We start from the raw sequence: 22,645 nt of genomic DNA on the forward strand, positions 1-22,645 counted from the left end.
AATCTTTGAAACTTTTAAAAATAATTTATGAAAAATTTTGCCAATATATTATAATACTATATTTCTATACCTTCGATAAAAACATCCCTGGCAGCCATTTACATATTTGCTGTATCTTTCTTCCTTTATGTGTTATATTTGTACATTTTTGGAGTTATATAGTACTAGTACAATTGGTTGATTTACTTGAAATATAGTTCTTTGATACATGTGGTTGGTGGGCTGTCTAAATGGGAGCTACCTTATTTTCTATGAATACATGAGCTCATATTAGAAAAGAAACAAATATTAATTCTTTTTTGTGTGATGCTTGTAAATTCTAGGTGTTATGTCTATAGATGATTTAGTAGCCCCATTAATTTGCAAGATGCATCTATTGAAGGGAACTTGAAGAATTCAACTGAGAGCCCCATGAATTCAAGTGGCAAAAAACGTTAGAGACGCTTGACAACCTCATCACAGGTCTTGCAGTTGCTGGGTATACTACTTCTGAGATTGTAGACATTGCAAAATCCTTTCATGGTTTGGCAATCCTATGCATTAGTCCTGTCAACATCACCCACCTTTAATTCCACAAACAGTATTTACTTCAAATCATTTTCCCATCTTACAAGTCAACCATTCCACAACTTCATGAACATTCTATAACTTTGTTCCATTTACATCCAATTGCTCAGCACAGTTAGTGCATGCTTTCTCACTGTGCTAGCACCATCATGTTCTCCCTTTCCATGACCACTACCAAAAAAGCTCTAGAGTCATTTGAAGGCTAGTCAAAGAGCAATACCTTGTAACAAAATAGAATGGGGGTGCTACCTTGAACTGAGATGCTACCCATCTGACCAAATCCAATGTCTTTATATCTTCAACCTTTTAGATAGCACCCATTGGTAGTGAATCATAAAGCAATGCTACACAAATAGTGTGCCATGTTGTTTGTCATCTAAAATGTAGAAGATGGTTTGCTTCTTTATCTCTCCCATCTCCCAATAATAGCAAATGTGCACCAAGATGGCACATTGGTCATTATGCCAGTGATCAAATGGATTTCATTCTGCACTTTAAATGTGTAGTTCTATACAAAGTCAACAAAAGAAACCACCACATCCTCTAGAAAAATTAAGTGTTCTACCAATAACTACAAAAGTTGTGGAAGATATAAACTTGAAAGTGCTTCAAGAATGGTTGGATGATGGTGAATGGAGTTGTTTCCTTATAGACAATTTTTATTCTTTTCTTTTCAGCATTTGAGAAAATATGATGATAGTACCTTAATTGTTTTAAGAAGTCTAGTATTTAGTACTAAACAATAAATGACAATGGTACTTAGCATTTTAGAGAATATTTAGCAATTTCTAAATAGTACTGAATATATTAGCAGTTTCTAAATAGTACAGAATAGCATGATAGTGGTATTGAATACTTGACAAAAAACATAGTACAAAAAATTTCAAAGTACTAAATATTTAACAATGGATTTTCATACAAGCATTAGCAGTGAATTAGAAATGCAGCAATATTCAGCTCTATTAAGTAGAAGCACATATAATAGTTCTCCTTGAAAAAGCTAAATATTGTGTCACTTCTGTTACAAGCACATGATGGTGTCAACAAGCACATGATGATGTCAATTAATAAAAGAAGGCAAGTGTACTTGTGTAAGCTCTGGGTGGGATTTTTTGTATACTGATGTGGACTAAGCCTTTGTTTCCAAACATCTTTTTTGTTTGGAAACACCCTAGTGTTCTGCACTTGTGGGTAGTCATAGGGACAAATCATATTTAGGGAGTCAAGGCTCTTCTTTTGCTTGGAACATTTTTTGGCCACCACTGGCAGGTTGAATATTGCTCATACTGTGTTCTAATTGATTTGGTAGTGGTGGGGGTTTCTTCCTGCATCCCTCAAGACACTGATGTTGGTGTTGCTATCGTATGTCTTGAGGAATTTTGCTAGTAGCTTCATGTCCAGGCGGCATGGGAAGCAGTCTGCTACTCTTTATAAGCCTGAAAAGTTAAGGGCTTCCACAACTACTAAGTCTTGGAGGGCAGTGTATGCTACTGCGGTGTGGTAGTGGAGGGTGTAGTCCCAATCCTCGAAGGAAAAGCATGAGTGGATCATGCAAGCATTTAGCTCTTGGAGCTATGCTTCTCCCAACGGCGAGTGTGCTTGTGAACGCACAGTCTTGTATTCGCCAATGGTGGGCGTCGAGGTGCGCTTCCGTGTTTTTGTGGGGGTTGTGCCTACTATGGCTAGCTCTTCCTAAGTCACCTATCTAGTGGAGGTTTCTTTGTGTTGTAAGTCCTCTGAGGGTATTTCGTCCGACATTTGAATTGTGGCCGAAGGAGTGCTCTAGGAGTCTGAGGGACCTGTGGCCTCTGGAATAGGGTGAGGTTGGAGATCCAAGTGCATCTCGAATTCAAAAAAGTTGTGTTCGAACTCCATGGCAACCAGAAGTCAAAGTTGTGTGATGAGGGAATTGGTGGATGAGGAGCAGGAGGACATCAATCTGCTAGTGGAGGTGGAGAAGAAGTGGGCAGGAAACTATCAAAATTTTGTGTAAATTTTGTTAGAGTTTGCCTGCAACAACCATGGTGCTGACCTGGTGGGGTAGGCTTGTGTTTATAGATTTCTATCCCCCCGACTGACGAGACACTGGTATGGCGATGGTCGGCACTAAATTAGATGGCGACGATCACTGCGATGTCTGCTAGGCTACAACCGACATGGTACCCAAATGGCAATGGGGTGGTGCTATGTTGGACGATGATGACCTGGTGAGACTCGTGATTGGGACAATCGACAATGTACAATTTGACGATGGTCGATGGTGAATGCTTTAGCGATGATTGGTGGTGAATGCTTCAGAGACGGTTGGTGGGGAATGCTTCAGCAATGACGGTCGGTGTTGTAGTGACTATGTAAAAATAGGAAAAAAGAGAAGGAAGGGGGAGGGGGGTGGGTGAAATGTGGGCAGAGCGGAGTGCACTTGTGTTGTGCAAGGTGACTGAGGTCAGCGTGCGAGAACATGTACACTTATAAAAAATGCAAGAGTAGACCCTAGTCACCTAGTGCTGACTGTGTGTGCACGTGCAATGTGTTCAGCAGGGACTAGTGTGTTGCTGGTGCATCAGATGAGATGCCTACCGTACTGACTCACCTAGACCTATATTTATAATTATGATGAATACGGTGGGGGTGGATGCCATACTACAACATAGAGAGTAAGGAGCCATGTAGAGTATGTGTCCAACTTGTTCCTTACCTTGGAGGCTAGAGGCACCTTTGCGTCTAACTTTGTTGCTATGGCAAGCTCTGAAGTCGAGTATCCGGCCCCAAGGCAAGGTTCTTGTGTAACTCCTTGTGGGGCAAAATTTGGTTCCTGTGGGATCTCTTGACTGGTGGTGGCGATGCTTGTGTTGAGTCAGACCACTTGTGGCACCATTGCATGTTCGGTACCTTGAGGCTGGCCTATTGTGTCCGGGTTGTTGGCAAGTTCTTATGGTGTTGTATCCTATCCTATGAGGACATAGGTTCTTGTGGTACTGCCTTCATTGCTTTCAGGGTTTTCAATTCCTTCTTCTGAATCCAAGTGACTTTGTTGCCTTGGCTACCCGAGTTGTTGGTGATGCGTGGCAGTGGATGAGGTGTGAGCATTGGACACAGTCTCTCCTTTGAGTAGTGCCTATGCATGGGGGAAGTGATCTAGAGGTGGCTGGAGCTACTACTACTACGTTACCATTCTTCAAGCATCGGGTGTGATCGAATTGATGTTGGGCGATGAGGATAGCATCTTGTACTTACAGCTCTCGAATTTCTTGAGCGGCGGATGGTGGCATGGGTTGAGCGTGCCATGGCCTTGGTTTACCACTTCGACAAGCTTTGTGCTCCTTTTGAGCAAGGCCTTAGGGTAGTGTGCTGGTGGAAGCTGTGTCGTCCGGTCTTCTTGACTGCATCGCTTCATTGGTGTGAATCAAGGGGCCGAAGAGGGGGGGCTTGGTCTACACAATAGGACCACTGCCATTTGACCATTGTTAGTAAGTGAAGCAATTTGGGCATGCTAGTCGACTTGGCAATTGATGGCATAGCACCAAGTTCTTCCTAGAATAATCTATTCTTTGGTGGCTTTTGTAGGGAGAACATAAAATTATATATCCACAGCTTGGCAAACAACCATTACATAACCCAAGGTTTGTAGAAGTTGGCCATTTATAGCCCTTATTGAGGCAATAGTGAGGGTTAGGGGTACTTGTAGCTTTTCCCATACCTCTTGGGAGATGAAATTGTGACTCGCTCTTGGGTCCACGAGTGCTTTGATGCGCATGCATGGTACTTGCAGCCGAATAAGCAACTTGGCTGGCTCTATTGTTAGCTCATCTGTTAGTTGAATCTTTTCAATCATTGCCTTAAAAAGGGTCATTTGTCTATGCTATCTAACCTTAGAATTACGGATTTTGGCTTCTTCGATGGCCGGGCGCTTCATCCTGGCCACCTCTGCCTTGAGCTCTTTTTCTCTATGCATGGCTTGAAGGGTAGGGATAGTGAGTGGTCCATAGTATCTTCTCCATTTTCTTCCATTTAGGTAGCCATCCATTTCTATCCCATCAAGGGTGGCTATTCGGCATGACCCTTAGGGGGTGACCTCAACTACATAGTAAGGACCCATACCTTGGTATTTAAGCTTATGTTTGGTGTTGGGGACACTGTATAGGAGTGCCAAGTCTCCTTCTGCTAGGTTCTTGTTCTTGAGGTTGCGGTTGAACCAATTTTTACGTCACGCATTTTCTACTCAAAGAGCATAGGCTACTTGCAACCTTATCTCCTCTAGCTTTTTGAGGTCAACTAGCCTTTCGGCTAGCACATTTTCAATGAGTCTTTCCCTTATTGTAGCAAGACGGAGGCTAGGCACTACATACTCCATCAGCATTACTGCATCTACCCCAAAGGCTAACTTGAAGGGGGTACAATGTGTTGCCACCTTTTAGGAGGTCCTGTAGGCCCATAATGCTGCTATGAGCTTATGCACTCAGTCGATATGACTGGCTGCTACCATACATGTGATAATATTACAGCAAGTTTTGTTGGAGCTTTTGGCCAAGCCATTTTCTCTGGGGTGATATGGCATTGACTTCCTATGAACAATCATAAACTCGCTTGTCAGTATTGCTATGGTTTCATTGAGGAAGTGGGTTCCTCAATCATTGACTAACTCCAACGGGCATCCAAGCTGTGTGATGAGTTGTTCATGTAAGAACTTGGCAGTGGATCGAGAGTGGATCTTGCATCAAACTTTACCGTGGCCCTTCTTTCTACCCATTTGGTGAAGTAGTTAGTGGCTAGGATGATGTATCGACCCCTTAGAGGCTGGGCTTATGGGACCAATGAAATTGATGCCCCACTTCTCGAATGTTTGGTCAGCTACGATCCTGGTCACAGGGGCATCATGTCTGCACTGTATGGGATTTGTGTGCACTAGTAGGGGTGACATCATTTAACAAATTCGGCCACGTCTCCAAAGAGCATTGGCCACCAGAGACCAGCTTGCAACACTTTACATGTTGTAACCTCAATGGCAAACTGGCCTCCTGTGATTCATGAGTGGGCTTCTTCAATCACCTCAATGTATTTGTGTTTGCATATGCACCTTTGCAGTATGCCATCCTTACCCATGTGGTAGAGTTGGCCTGCTATTAGCTAATATGGCACTGCATCCTTAATGAGTTTACAGGCTCTATCCTTCTTAAGGTCTTGGCTTAGGGGTAGTCTGTTGGCCAAGTAGTGGTCGATTTCAATGGCCCATTCTAGAAGGATGTCGAGGAAGAAGAGGGATGTCGGCTAGAACGTGGGTTTTGCCCTTGCGCATCGCAACTGTAAAGTCAAATTCTAGAAAGATCAGCATCCACCTAGTGATGCGTCCTGTCATGCAGGGTTTATTGACCAACTATAGCAGTGCTTGATGGTCCACATAGAAGAAAAACTTGTTCGCTAACAAGTAGTGCCTAAATTTCTTAACTGCATAGACCATGCTGAGACCCTCTCTCTCAGTGGTAGTGTAGTTAACTTTGGCCTCATTTGCTTGACGGCTTGCAAAGTATACCGGTTAACCCAAATTATGCTCCTCGAGTTGAGCTAATGCACATCCAATGGCAAAGTTAGAGGCATCAATGTGGACGTGGAATATTAAATTCCAATCAGGAGACCTCAGTACTAGGGCAGTGGCTAGAGCTAGCTTGAGAGTTTCAAAGGATGTTTGGCATTCTTCGGTCCACTCAAAGGATACTAGCAGCTTGTATAAAAATGGGCTATTTTGGCATAGAACAAAATAAATCTCCGGTAATAGCCCGTATGCTTAGTAAATTGTTGGAGTCCCTTAGCATTGGTGGGGGGCGATAACTCCAAGATGAGTTTGATTTTATTGTGGTCCATAGAGATTCCATTCTGAGACACTATGTGGCCCAGGATGACACCATGCTTGACCCAAAACTAGCACTTAAGGGGCTTGAGGGAGGTGCAGTATAAGTGGCACTTCTCAAGGACAAGCCTGAGTTACTTCAGGTGGTCATCCCAACTTCACGCAGATATCATCCAAGAAGACCACAAAGTCCCTCAGGTATTCTTTGAATACCATGATCATCATATGTTGAAAAGTAGCTAGGGCATTAATTAGAACAAAGACCATAACCCTGGCTGCACAAACTCCCCATTAGGTTGTGAAGGCAGTCTTATGTTGATCTTGGGCCGATTGAGACTTGGTTGTAACCCAAAAATCCATCTAGGAAGCTATACGCTTCCTTTACAGGTACCCTTTCTAGACCATGTCTTGTGAATGGCAAGGGGTAGTGGTCACGTCTATGTAAGAAAACAATACAATGTCTGTGCTCACCAGATAACAGGATCTCGTATGCAAAAGAGAAAAGTAGATAGTATGGAGAATAAAAAATTTGATTACTGTAAAACTGATACAATAGATGGCGCTGCCTCCCAGCTATGCACTCCTGTGTGAGAAGCTTCGATGGCATGCTGGAAATAGTAGAGGACGGAGGCTAGATGCTAAGGAATCAAGGTTGCTATAGCTAGTGATTATGATGGGCTTCACGGGCTTGCTCTTATATAGCCACCAGTCGTAGTCCATTAGACCCAATTGGGAGACTGACCTAGTCGGCCCAAAACGACCGAGTCCCAAAATAGGCCACCGACCACACGTTAGAACCGTGGCACAGAAAAGAGCAACTAACCTATAGACACTGTTCGGGCCATCCGAGATGTCATCTGGGGCTCCAAATGGGCCGCGCAACCAGAGAGTGGGCTGCCTTGGGAAATGCTCCATCTACCCTTAGTGCGGTCAGTCATGGGATGCCTTCCTGCACCTGCATGTAGCCTAGTTGGCAGTGTGCCAACTCTATCTGAAGCCGTCCAGCCATCAGGCCACACATAGCCCCCATCTGGTGTCCAAACCAGGACCTACCAGATAACTGAGCTACTCAAATGCCTTCTCCTCATATGGGGGGCTTACAAGTAGAGCTAGCTAGTTCCCGTGTAGTTACATGAGAGTGGAGCATTGATATCTAACACCCCTTGTCAATGTCCACCCCCAAGTAAACTTACTTTTTTAGCCCAATGCCAAGTCGATGAAACATGCCTCTCTAGCAAGTCTCTTCCAAGAGCCTTCGTGAAGATGTCCGCAGCATTCTCTATAGTTAGACAGTACACCAAGTCGACCTCTCCATCCATGATGAGCTCGCATACAAAGTGATATTGAATCTCGATGTGTTTTGTGCAAGCGTGGAACACAGTGTTCTTTGCAATTGCCATGCAACTCTGATTGTCACATGATAACTGCATAGGCTTGTTCTGCACTGCACCCATGTCCCCTAAAATCCTCCTCAACCACACTGCCTCACAAGAGGGAAAACATGCTGATTTGTACTCAGCCTTGATAGAAGAAAGAGCAACTGTGGGTTGCTTCTTACTCACCCATGACACAACTCTAGATCCAAGTGAGAAACAGTAACCTGTCACTGATCTCCTGCTGTCCATAGAATCTGGTCAAGGTGTTGCCCTTGGTATAGGTGATGCCATAATTAACTGTGCCTTTGATGTATTTTAGCACCCACATCCCTACCCTCCACCAATGGTTCTTCCGGGGCTTATTGGAAAACTTGCTTAGTACACTAGTCCCAAAGCTGATGTCCGGCTGTGAGTTGCACATGTAAATCAAACTGCCCATAAGCCTTCTGTACTTCACTTCATCCACCACTCATGATGAATCCTCATTCGAGAGCTTCATGTCAACCTCCATAGGAGTGCCAACTATCTTGCACTCAGCCATGCCAAATGCCTTCAATATCTCTCCAGCATACTTCAGCTGTGAGATGAAGATCTGTTTTGGCTCTTGCCAAACTTCAATCCCCAAATAGAAATGCATCAATCCGAGGTTTGTCATTTGAAACTCTCTTCCTAGCAACTACTTTGTCTGTGAGATCTTTTTTTCATGGTTTCTTGTTATGACAAGGTTGTCCGCATAAAGGACCACGATCATACACCTGCCTCCTTCTCTGTAGATATACAAATTTGCATCAGATGGGCTCCTCCTGAACCTGCTTTGTAGCATCAATCTGCTAGTACCACACTCATGGGGCCTGTTTTAGCCCATAAAGTGCCTTCTTCAGTTTATGGACTTTACCTTCTGAACCGAGGATCACAAAACCTAGTGGTTATTCCACGTATACCTCCTCCTTGAGATCTCCATTCAGAAAGGCAAATTTTACATCCATCTGAAACATGAGCCAACTTTCCTATGCTGCTGAAGCCAAAACACTGCGAATTGTGGTTAGTCGAGTTGTGGGAGCAAAAGTATCCTGATAATCAAAACCATGTACCTATGCGAATCCTTTTTCATGAGCTGAGCCTTGTACTTATCCAACATGCCATTGAACTTGTACTTAGTCTTGTACACCCACTTGGTGCCAATTACCTTCTTGCATTTTGGTGGTCGATCCACAAGGTCCCAAGTGTTGTTCTTCATTATGGAGCCATACTCTGACTGCACATATCATCACCCTGTCCTTTTTAAAGACACCTGGGTTCTTCAGCACGGATCACCTCTGTCATCAAAGCGTAGTTGACCAAGTGTTCATGCGCCCTTCTTTGCACCTCTAATCTCTTGGACCGGCAGTGTTCGGATGGTTCCTCCTCAATGGCTAGAGGTTCTCTGCCATCCAAAAGCTACTTTACCCACTTCGGGAATGGCCGTTGCCATTGTGCTTCTACAGGCTCTTCTTCCTCTTCTTTATCGTGAATCCTCCCAAGCACCATTGGGGGAGTTTGGTCTACTATTTGTGGTTGTACTGGATGGATATCCTGGTCCTGTTTGTCTGGTAAGGAAGCATCCTCCTCCAATTAATGTGGTTGTTTTGAGAAGACCACATCATGACTTTCTATTACCTTCTTGATAATAGGATTATAGAGATGGTAACCCTTTGCCTCTTCACTATAGCCCAAGAAAATACACATTTGTCTCTTCAGTTCCCATTTGATCCTATTAGCATCAGGGACGCACAAAACAGTCACATCCAAAAACTCTGAAATGTGTAGCTGAAGGTTTCTTACTAGAAAAGTCCTGCAGGGAGTCATCCCATTCACACCCTTCATGTAGCTATGATTCAGAATGTAAACTACTGTGTTACATGCTTTAGCCTAGAAAGTCTTTGGCAAATCTTTCCCTTTCATCATACTTGTCCATTTCGCAGATGACGTGCATCTTATGCTCTGCTACTCCATTTTGCTGTGATGTATGTGGTGGGGGTTTCTGCCTCTTGATCCCGTGATTTTTGCAGTAACTTTCGAATTCACTTAATGTGTGGACTCTCCACCTTTGTCTGATCTTAACTTCTTCACCTTCCTCCCCGTTTCTTTCTCCACCATTACATGCCATTCTTTGAACTTACTAAAAGCCTCATCTTTAGTCTTCAGGAAGTATATCCATATCCTTCTACTATAGTCGTCGATTAGTGTCATGAAGTAGTAGGAACCACCCAAAGCTTCCATCTCCATCTTTCTGAAGAGCTCCATGTGAATGAGCTCTAGAGGAGCCTTTGCCCTGCTGGCCTCTTTAGGAAAGGGCTGCCGATGCTACTTGCCCATCATGCAAGCTTCACATACATCTGGCAGATCTATAATTTCTGGTAGGTCTGCAATCATTCCTCTTTTATGCATCTCCTTTTGCTAGAAATTTTGCATCATTGCCGACTACTACCAGGATGTCATTCCCTACCAGATGTAGAGAGGTATACCAATCCTTCTGACTGGTCATGTGGCATGATGCACCACTGTCAATAATCCAAGGTTCATCCGCAGGTACATGAACTACCTTCGTGCAAATCTCCTCGATTGCTATGAATATCTCTACTGGTACTACCTACGTGCTATTGCTGGACTCTTTCTTTACTCCGTTCTTCTCATCTGCAATCTTCTTCCGGCACTCATTCTGCTTGTGCCCTGCCTTGTTGCAATAGAAGCACTTGATCTTCTTCTTTCTCTTTTTATTATAAGAAGAAGATGGGTTACTAGAGTCCTTACCCTTACCTTTCTTTGATCCAGTCGAGAAAGCCGAATCTTCTCCAGTCCTCGTCATTTGATGCATCTCCTCTAGAAGCATCGCACTAAAATCCTCAAAGGTGAGGGGCAGATTTCTATTCTATGTATTTAGCACTATAACAAGACCATCATACATTGGTGGGAGAATCTGTATGCACCTTCGTGCTAGATTCTCACTGGTGATGGTGATGCCAATCACAGTCATCTAATCGTGCAGATTCTTCACCCTAGTGATGAACTTCTCAGTCGTTTCAAACTCAGACAATTTCTCATTCACAAGTTGAGTCTCTAGATTCTAAATCCGCATCTGATTTGTGGTCTTGTACTGATTTTTCAAGACCTCCATGCCTCCTCCACTATGGTGACATGTCGAATTAATGCCATGGCAAAATCACTTACACTACGGACAATAGTACACAGCGCATCTGCATTTCTTCTTGTCCATGTAAGAATCTCATCCATAGTTGGTACTATCTGTTGTCCTACATTAGTTGGATTCGATCTCATAACTAGTTTCACGTCAACCCCAGTAGGAGTATCCCAAAGCTCGTATACTCTTAGGATGGTCTTCATCTTGAACTTCCAGAGTGGATAGTTAGTGCGGTCAAACTTTTGGCTTTCGCCCAACGGTGGGATTCGCAGCCTTGCAAGCTGGGCCATCTCTAACAATCTGCTCGCAAACAGAAATACACTACCAAATCTTCTTGCTAGAGCCTAAGCTCTGATACCATGCAAGAAAACAATACAACATCTGTGCTCAACAAATAACAGGATCTCGTATGCAAGAGACAAAAGCAGATAGTATGGAGAATCAAAAATTCGATTACTGTAAAACTGATACAATAGATGGCGTTGCCTCCCAGTCGTGTGCTCCTGTGTGAGAAACTTTGATGGCATGCTAGAAATAGTGGAGGACGGAGGCTAGATGCTAAATAATCAGGGTTGTTGTAGCTAGTGATTATGATGGGCTTCACCGGATTGCTCTTATATAGCCACCAGTCATAGTCGGTTAGTCCCAATTGGGAGACCAACCCAGTTGGCCCAAAATGACTGACTAGAGGTCGGTCCCAAAATAGGCCACTGACAACATGTTAGAACTATGGTGAAGAATAGAGCAATTGACCTATGGACACCGTTCTCTTCGAGATCATCTGGGGCTCCAAATGGGCCCCACAACCCGAGAGTGGGCTGCCTTGAGAAATGCTCTGTCTACCCTGAGTGCGGTCAGTCATGGGATGCCTTCCTGCACTTGTATGTAGCCTAGTTGGTAGTGTGCCAACTCTATCTGAAGCCGTCCAACCATCAGGCCACACATGGCCCCCATCTGGTGTCCAAACTAGGACCTACCGGATAATCAACCTACTCAAATGCCTTCTCCTCATATGGGGGCCTTACAAGTAGAGTTAGCTAGTTCCTACATAGTTACATGAGAGTGGAGCATTGATATCTAACACCCCCCCTCAATGTCCACCTGCAAGTTAATTTACTTTTTTGGCCCAATGCCAAGTCGATGAAGATGCCCCTCTAGCAAGTCTCTTCCGAGAGCCTTCGTGAAGAAGTCCGCAACATTCTCTATAGTTAGATAGTACACCAAGTCGACCTCTCCATCCATGATGAGATCACTTACAAAGTGATATTGAATCTCAATGTGTTTTGTGAGAGCATGGAACACAGGGTTCTTTGCAATTGCCATGCAACTCCGATTGTCACATGATAACTATGTAGGCTTGTTCTGCACTGCACCCATGTCCCCTAAAATCCTCCTCAACCACATTGCCTCACAAGAGGAATAACATGCTGATTTATACTCAACCTCGATAGAAGAAATAGAAACTGTGGCTTGCTTCTTGCTGACCCATGACACAACTCTAGATCCAAGTGAGAAACAGTAACCTATCACTGATGTCCTGCTATCCATGTCTCTTGCCCAATTCGAGTCACAGAATCTGGTCAAGGTGTTGCCATTGGTATAGGTGATGCCATAATTAACTATGCCTTTGATGTATTTTAGCACCCGCATCCTTGCCCTCCAATGGTTCTCCTGGGACTTATTGGAAAACTTGCTTAGTACACTAGTTGCAAAGTTGATGTCCAGCTACATGTTGCACATGTAAATCAAATTGCCCACAAGCCTTCTGTACTTCACTTCGTCCACCACTCATGATGAATCCTCATTTGAGAGTTTCATGTACCTCCATAGGAGTGCCAAATATCTTGCACTCAGCCATGCCAAACGCCTTCAGTATCTCTCTAGTATACTTCAGCTGTGAGATGAAGATCTGTTTTGGCTCTTGCCAAACTTCAATCCCCAAACAGAAATGCATCAGTCCGAGGTCTGCCATTTCAAACTCTCTTCCTAGCAACTGCTTTGTCTGCGAGATCTTTTCTTCATGGTTCCCTGTTATCACAAGGTCATCCACATAAAGGACCACGATCATACACCTGCCTCCTTCTCTGTAGATATACAAATTTGCATCAGATGGACTCCTCCTGAACCCATTTTGTAGCATCAATCCACTAGTACCAGGCTCGTGGGGCCTATTTTAGCTCATAAAGTTCCTCTTCAATTTACAAAGTGTACCTTCTGAATCGAGGATCACAAAATCTGGTGGTTGTTCCACGTATACCTCCTCCTTGAGATCTCAAATCAGAAAGGCAGATTTTACATCGATCTGAAACACGAGCCAACTTTCCTATGCTACTGAAGCCAAAACACTACAAATTGTGGTTAGTCCAGTTGTGGGAGAAAAAGTATCCTGATAATCAAAACCATGTACCTGTGCGAATCCTTTTGACATGAGCGGAGCCTTGTACTTATCCAACATGCCATCAGACTTGTACTTGGTCTTGTACACCCACTTGGTGCCGATTACCTTGCATTTTGGTGGTCGATCCATAAGGTCCCAAGCGTTGTTCTTCATTATGGAGCCATACTCTGACTACATAGCCTCCATCCACCTATCATCACCCTGTGCTTCTTCAAGACACTTGGGTTCTTCAGCATGGATCACTTCTGTCATCAAAGCGTAGTTGACTAAGTGTTCCTACACCCTTCTTTGCTCCTCTAATCTCTTGGACCGGCAGTGTTCGGATGGTTCCTCCTCAATGGCTGGAGGTTCTATGCCATCCAAAAGCTAAGATTGTAGTGCCAAAAAGCAATATGACCAAGGCAGTAAATCTAGTAGCAATCGAGGAAATTTTTTAGGAAGAGGAAATGATCACAGTGGACATTCAAGTCACAGTCATTATGCCAATGAACTTGACAACGTGTTTCTTGCAAGCAAGGATATGCAAAATACTAAAATAGAATATCTTGACATTGATTGCAATTTAAAAGGGGATTTCAGTTATCAAGATGATCAAGCAGATCAGGATCCTTGGTACATCTATGGTGGTGCATCATCTCATATGACAAAACATAAGGAATGGAGGACATAGAGATGAAATCATTAGAAGGACAGAGAATGTTATCTACACTATAGATAACACACCAAATCCAATTCAAGGAAAAGGCATAGTCCCTATGAACAATTTTACTGGTATGAAAGGATTGGTGAAATATGTACTCTATGTTTTGAAGATCAGCAAGAACCTCTTATCAGTTGGTCAACTGACTGAACACAACTACTGAGTCATCTTCAGTGGAGATGAATGCATGATCAGACACAAATCCAGAGGATATGTGCTAGTAGGAAAAGTAGTCAAGGAAGGACACTTATTCAAAATGCTTGCTTTAGGACCATATCTACATGGCATATCAGCTCAACTGCAACATATGCCACTTTTCGCAATATGGCACAAGATATGGACATGTCAATTTCAAAGCTTGATAGAGCTAAAAAATCAAAATATGGCAATTGGAATTCTGAAACTTCTGTTTCTTGGAAAAGTTTGTGAAGCATGTTGCTTTGGTAAATAAAAGTGAACCAATTTAGGCAGGAGCACGTCTTGAGCATGAGGTTTTCTTAATTTGATTCACATAGATGTATGGGGTTATGCCCAGACCTGCAACATTAATGGTTCAATTTACTACTTGACTTTCATCGAGGACTACAGTAGATATTGTTGGGTCTACTTTCTGAAAGAGAATGTGAAGTCTTTTCCAGATTTCAAGAATTCAAAGCCATGGTAGAAAATCAAACAAGCAAAAAGATCATAGTCATTAGATCAGATAGAGGAGCTAAATACATTTCTTCAGTATTCATGAACTATTGCAGCAGTAATGGCATTCAAAGACAATTCACATGTGTAAATACTCCTCAACAGAATGCAAGAGTTGAACGGAAGAATGGTACTTTAGCAGACATTGCTAGAGCAATGCTCAGTGATAAGCATAATTTCTAAATCAGTATTGGACAAAAGCAATAGCCATTACAACTTACTTGCTTAATCGGCCTCCGACCAAGCCGATTCAATGTATGACACCTTATAAAGCATTCAATGGACAAAGCCATGCATTGGGTATCTCCACATATTTGGTTGCATAGCATATGCCCACATACATGATGACCATTGGAGGAAATTGGATGTGAAGTCATGTAAATGCATCATGGTTGGCTACAGTGAAGAAATTAAAGCATACAAGTTGTATGATCCCATCAACCGCAAGTCAAACGGTCTATTAGGGAAAGTAGGCCACCAACCAAACTAACATATGCTCAAAAGAGAAAAGCAATTCAGGTTGAAACCACCGATTATGCTCTTATGACTACCATCATAGCTATAGAGCCAGTGTACTTTTGAAGATGCAGTTGACAAGCCAGAATGGCAAACTACTATAAATGAAGAAATGGAAAATTTATGCAAGAATAATACTTGGGAATTATGTGACCTTCCACCAAAAAGGACATAGCAAACAAATGGGTATACAAAGTGAAGTATAATCCATATGGAAGCATTGAAAGATACAAAGCCATACTAGTTGCAAAAGGATTTGCACAGTAATATGGTCAGTGTAAGAAAACAATACAACATCTGTGCTCAATAGATAATAGGATCTCGTATGCAAGAGAGAAAACAAATAGTATGGAGAATCAAAAATTTGATTACTGTAGAACTGATACAATAGATGGTGCTACCTCCCAACCGTGCGCTCCTGTGAAAGAAGCTTCGATGGAGAGCTGGAAAAAATAGAGAATGGAGGTTGGATGCTAAGGAATCAGGGTTGTTGTAGCTAGTCATGAAATGGGCTTCACGAGCTTGCTCTTATATAGCCACCAGTCGTAGTCAGTTGGGCTCAATGGCGTGCGCCCAAAACGGTCGAGTGGGGGTCAGTCCCAAAATAGGCCATCGACCACACGATAGAACCGGTGTACAAAATAGAGCAACTAACCTACGGTCGCCATTCGGCCCACAGCCATCCGGGATCATCTGGGACTCCAAACAGGCCCTGCAACCCAAGAGTGGGCTACCCCAAGAAATACTTCATCTACCCTCAATGCGGTCAGTCATGGGATGCCTTCTCGCACTTGCATGTAGCCTAGTTGGTAGTGTGCCAAATCCATCCAACCATCAGGCCACACATGGCCCCCATCTAGTGTCCAAACTAGGACCTACCTGATAATCGAGCTACTCAAATGCCTTCTCCTCATATGGGGGGCTTACAAGTAGAGTTAGCTAGTTCCCACATAGTTACATGAGAGTGGAGCATTGATATCTAACACCCCCCCTCAATGTCCACCTGCAAGTGAACTTACTTTTTTGGTCCAATGCCAAGTCAATGAAGATGCCTCTCCAGCAAGTCTCTTCCAAGAGCCTTTGTGAAGATGTTCGCAGCATTCTCTGTAGTCAGACAGTACACAAAGTTGACCTCTCCATCCATGATGAGCATGCGTACAAAGTGATATTGAGTCTCAATGTGTTTTGTGCAAGCATGGAACACAGGGTTCTTTGCAATCACCATGCAACTCTGATTGTCACATGATAACTACATAGGCTTGTTTTGCACTGCACCCATGTCCCCCAGAATTCTCCTCAACCACACAGCCTCGCAAGAAGCAAAGCATGCTGATTTGTACTCAGCCTCGGTTAAAGAAAGAGCAACTATGGGTTGCTTCTTGCTGACCCATATGACATAGCTCCAGATCCAAGTGAGAAACAGTAACATGTAACTGATCTCCTTCTGTCCACTTCTCCTGCCCAATCCGAGTCACAAAATCCGGTCAAGATGTTGCCCTTGGTATAGGTGATGCCATAATCAAGTCGCATCCTTGGTATAGGGATTCGCAGCCTTGCAAGCTGGGCCATCTCTAACAATCTACTCACAAACAGAAATACACTACCAAATCTTCTTGCTAGAGCCTAAGCTCTGATACCATGCAAGAAAACAATACAACATCTGTGCTCAACAAATAACAGGATCTCGTATGCAAGAGACAAAAGTAGATAGTATGGAGAATCAAAAATTCGATTACTGTAAAACTGATACAATAGATGGCGCTGCCTCCCAGTCGTGTGCTCCTGTGTGAGAAACTTTGATGGCATGCTAGAAATAGTGGAGGACAGAGGCTGGATGCTAAATAATCAGGGTTGTTGTAGCTAGTGATTATGATGGGCTTCACCGGATTGCTCTTATATAGCCACCAGTCATAGTTGGTTAGTCCCAATTGGGAGACCAACCCAGTCGGCCCAAAATGACTGACTAGAGGTCGGTCCCAAAATAGGCCACTGACAACATGTTAGAACTATGGTGAAGAATAGAGCAACTGACCTATGGACACTGTTCTCTCCGAGATCATCTGGGGCTCCAAACGGGCCCCGCAACCCGAGAGTGGGCTGCCTTGAGAAATGCTCTGTCTACCCTGAGTGCGGTCAGTCATGGGATGCCTTCCTGCACTTGTATGTAGCCTAGTTGGTAGTGTGCCAACTCTATCTGAAGCCGTCCAACCATCAGGCCACACATGGCCCCCATCTGGTGTCCAAACTAGGACCTACCGGATAATCAACCTACTCAAATGCCTTCTCCTCATATGGGGGCCTTACAAGTAGAGTTAGCTAGTTCCTACGTAGTTACATGAGAGTGGAGCATTGATATCTAACACCCCCCCTCAATGTCCACCTGCAAGTTAATTTACTTTTTTGGCCCAATGCCAAGTCGATGAAGATGCCTCTCTAGCATGCCTCTCTAGCAACTCTCTTCCGAGAGCCTTCGTGAAGAAGTCCACAGCATTCTCTATAGTTAGACAGTACACCAAGTTGACCTCTCCATCCATGATGAGATCACGTACAAAGTGATATTGAATCTCAATGTGTTTTGTGCGAGCATGGAACAAAAGGTTCTTTGCAATTGCCATGCAACTCTGATTGTCACATGATAACTATGTAGGCTTGTTCTGCACTGCACCCATGTCCCCTAAAATCCTCCTCAACCACATTGCCTCACAAGAGGAATAACATGCTGATTTATACTCAACCTCGATAGAAGAAATAGAAACTATGGCTTGCTTCTTGCTGACCCATGACACAACTCCAGATCCAAGTGAGAAACAATAACCTATCACTGATGTCCTACTGTCCATGTCTCTTGCCCAATCCGAGTCACAGAATCTGGTCAATGTGTTGCCCTTGGTATAGGTGATGCCATAATTAACTATGCCTTTGATGTATTTTAGCACCCGCATCCTTGCCCTCCAATGGTTCTCCTGGGGCTTATTGGAAAACTTGCTTAGTACACTAGTTGCAAAGTTGATGTCCGGCTACATGTTGCACATGTAAATCAAATTACCCACAAGCCTTCTATACTTCACTTCGTCCACCACTCATGATGAATCCTCATTTGAGAGTTTCATGTACCTCCATAGGAGTGCCAAATATCTTGCACTCAGCCATGCCAAATGCCTTCAGTATCTCTCTAGTATACTTCAGCTATGAGATGAAGATCTGTTTTGGCTCTTGCCAAACTTCAATCCCCAAACAAAAATGCATCAGTCCGAGGTCTGCCATTTCAAACTCTCTTCCTAGCAACTGCTTTGTCTGCGAGATCTTTTCTTCATGGTTCCCTATTATCACAAGGTCATCCACATAAAGGACCACGATCATACACCTACCTCCTTCTCTGTAGATATACAAATTTGCATCAGATGGGCTCCTCCTGAACCCATTTTGTAGCATCAATCCGCTAGTACCACACTCGTGGGGCCTATTTTAGCTCATAAAGTTCCTCTTCAATTTACAAAGTGTACCTTCTAAATCGAGGATCACAAAATCTGGTGGTTGTTCCACGTATACCTCCTCCCTGAGATCTCAAATCAGAAAGGTAGATTTTACATCGATCTGAAACACGAGCCAACTTTCCTGTGCTACTGAAGCCAAAACACTACAAATTGTGGTTAGTCGAGTTGTGGGAGAAAAAGTATCCTGATAATCAAAACCATGTACCTGTGCGAATCCTTTTGAAAGTGACTGTGTGGTGAAATACCACTTTCGCCAGTTTTGCAGATCTGCCCGTGTGAGGCAAAAGCTGTGTTTTTTTGCAACGACAGAATATTTTACGGTGTTCTGTAATGGCATCTGATTCTCTTTCATAGATTGTCACTGAAAAGCTTGACAAGAACAACTTCCAGGCATGGAAGTTTAGAATGACGAATTTCCTAATGGGAAAAGGCTATTGGGAGTTCATTACAGGAAATGAAGAAGAACCTGTTCTTCCTAATGTTCCCAATCAACAGGAAATGCAGGCATTCAAAGGATGGCATGAGAGAGCCAGGAAAGTTATGTACTGGCTGTCTATCAATATTTCAGACTCCATGATTGTGCATATTCAGGATGCAAGTACGCCAAAGGAGGCATGGGATACTTTGGCAAAAATGTACAGTACAAATATGCAAGCCAGGAAAATGCAACTCAAACAGGAGTTGCACAATGTGCAGAGAGAAAATTTGAGCATAAATGACTACGACATGAAGGTGAAGAAAATTGCAGATGCACTTGCTTCCATTGGGTCGCCAGTGGAAGATGATGATCTAGTTTCTATGACCTTGAATGGTCTAGGAAAGGATTATGCACAGTTCCAGACATCCATTGCCGTCCGTGAAAAATTTCCTAATTTTGAAGAGTTGTTTGCTCTTCTAATTTTTGAAGAGCAGAGAAATGGGGGTGCATCTTCTTCAGCAGGAACTTCAAAAGAAACTGTCTAATGCTGGCAAAGGTAGAGGCAGAGGTAGAGGAGGCCGATCTCCAGGCCGTGGTAGAAATCAGAATATGCAGCAAATGCAAGAAAACCAGTCCTATGCAGGAGGACATGGTAACTGTAGAGGCAGGGGGAGCCAAAGAGGCCGTGGTGGATGGCAGAGAGGCCAAAATGCAAATAGCAATGTTGAATGCTACTAATGTGGCAAAATGGGTCATATGGCTAAGGACTGCTATAAAAAGCAAAATGACATTATGAATGGAAAATTGCAGCAAGGCAATTATCCATCTTCTAGTAGGCACGGTGATGACAGAAATGAGCATCTATTTATGGTGCAGCATATGACCAACTCTGTGACAAGTAAGAATGAAATGATGTGTGGTATGTTGACTCAGGTGCGCTAAACCACATGACAGGTCATGCAGAATGGATGCAAGATGCAAGGAAAATGGAAAAGCCAGGATTTGTGGAGACTGGTGATGATACTGCACATCCTATTATGCAGATTGGTAAAATTCCTTTGTCTATGCAGGATGGGAAAAAGAAATACCTGTCCGATGTATTTCATGTCCCGAACATCACCAAAAACCTGGTTTCTGTTGGTCAAATGGTTGAGCAGGGCTTGCAAGTTAGATTTAATCCTCATGGATGCTTTGTTGAGGATATGAAAAATAACGATCGCTTGATAGCAAAAGGAAAGAAGAAGGGCAGGATGTTTATGTTGGATGCGGACATGCCTGAATTGAGTGCAGCAATGTTTGCACATGGGACTGGTGTAGTTGCAGATATTGATAACTAGCACAAATGCATTGGTCATGTTAATATACAGCGACTTAAATCAATGCAAGCCCAAAATATTGTTGCAGGATTGCCTAAATTCAAGGTTGCAGAAATGCACAAGGTTTGTGAAGCCTATCAATTTGGAAAACAGGCAAGGAATCCTTTTCCTAGGCAATGTCAAGAGAGTAAAAAGCCATTGGAATTAATCCACTCTGATGTGTGGACTACTAAAGCTGCATCTATTGGAGGCTGTCACTATTTTGTCACATTTATTGATGACTTAAGTAGAAAACTTTGGGCATATTTAATGAAAAAGAAAAGTGAAGTGTTTGGGCACTTCAAAGCTTTCAAAGCTATGGTTGAAAAAGAAACAGGCCTGCAAATAAAATGCCTAAGGTCAGATGGAGGGGGAGAGTACCTCTCAAATGAGTTCGCAAGGTGCTTACAGGAGCATGATATAAAGTAGCAATATTCATGCAGTCATACCCCATAGCAAAATGGAATTGCAGAAAGGAAAAACAGGCATATTGGAGAGGTATCTCGGGCCATGCTAAATGAAAAAAATCTACCAGATTATTATTGGGCTGAAGCAGTTGCTATAGCAGTTTATATAATGAACAGGACTCCCACTGCAGCAATACATGGCATGACGCCAAAGGAGATGTATACTGGTAGGAAACCAGACATTTCTCATTTGAAAATTTTTGGTTGCATTGCCTATGTCCATGTGCCAGATGAGTTGAGGTCCAAGTTGGATCCAAAAGCTGAGAAGTGCATCTTTATTGGTTATTCTCTGCAACAGAAAGGGTATAGATGCTATAACCCTTCTACACGTAAGTTCACAGTGAGCAGAGATGTTGTTTTTGATGAGATGAGCAACTGGTATAAACCAGTAAATGTAATGATTGATGTAGATGCACAAAATGGTAATGCTACACAGAATTCACAGCAGCAATCACAAAATATTAGTGGACCTGGAGTGTTGTCTATCAGTGGTTCACATGTTGGAACATGAAGCCAAAGTGAGTGTTTTCTAGTGTTCTAGAGTAGTACTAGACTACTTTATATCCTAGAGTGCCATGTGTCACTATGGGACTTATCCCATATACATGTGACATCTAGAGTGTGTGTGCCTATTCTATAAAGGCATTGTACTTTCTAGTTTTGGGATATCAATCAACATCAAGCTCTCTTGGCCTACATGTGAGTACTCTTGGTTATCATTGCTTTGTACTTGTATTCTCATTTCATTTCCATTTCATTCCGTTCCTGTGCCTTCATGTGGTATCAGAGCCACTGCTCTTTTGCTCCTAGAGATTGAAGAGAGGGAGGCCAAAAAGAGAAGCCATGCCCTCTCTCTCTTTCTCTAAGTGCAAGAGAGTATGGTCTCCTCCATCTTGAAGACCTGCTGCCTGACATCTTGAAGACAAGGCCATCTCCAGCTGCTGCCCCGATTTTTGCTCCACAAATTGCTCCTGCTGCCCATCAATCTGCCCATGTTGAAGCCCAGATTCTGCTCCTATTTAGGCTGCCACGCTCTTGTTCCTACTGTAGATCTGCCTGCATTATTTGATGCTACCCGTGAACCTCTTCTTCGACATTCCTGCTGTAGATTTGCCCATGCTATTTGCTGTTGTTTGAGACCTCCTGAGGCTGCCCATTTTTCTGCTCCAAAGGCCGCTTCAGTTCTGCCCATTGCCACTGCGAACAGCCTGCCACTCTGCCCAGCATTTTTTGTTTGAGACAATGGAAGAGCTGCCGCACGTTGCTGTCCTACATTGATGCTGATCTGTTCGTGATGCTGAAGGAGCTGCCCATGAATTTCTGAAGTTGTTGCCTCTCCTATGTAGATTTTGCCTGTGTGAAGCTATTGCCTGCGTGAAGCTTTGGTTGGCCACCTAGTTCATGGAGAAGCTGCTGAATGCTATCGTGGAGGAGTGCTGATTACTACCTGCATGGGGAGATCTCTGATTTCTACAAAGAAGAGTTGCTGAATTCTGCCCTACTTCATTTCCTACTTGAGATATTGACGATCACAAGGTTCCACCTCTGAATTTGCTACTTGCAAGTTGATTGCCATGGAGTCCTCGAAGTCAAGTGCCTTTATTGAAAAGTTCACGGGTAAGAACTTTCCGACATGGCAAA

The sequence above is a fragment of the Dipteris shenzhenensis genome, chromosome 2 (assembly GCF_047967505.1).
Source record: "Dipteris shenzhenensis isolate YYH24624 ecotype China chromosome 2, Dip_SZ_1.0, whole genome shotgun sequence".
Classification (NCBI taxonomy): Eukaryota; Viridiplantae; Streptophyta; class Polypodiopsida; order Gleicheniales; family Dipteridaceae; genus Dipteris; species Dipteris shenzhenensis.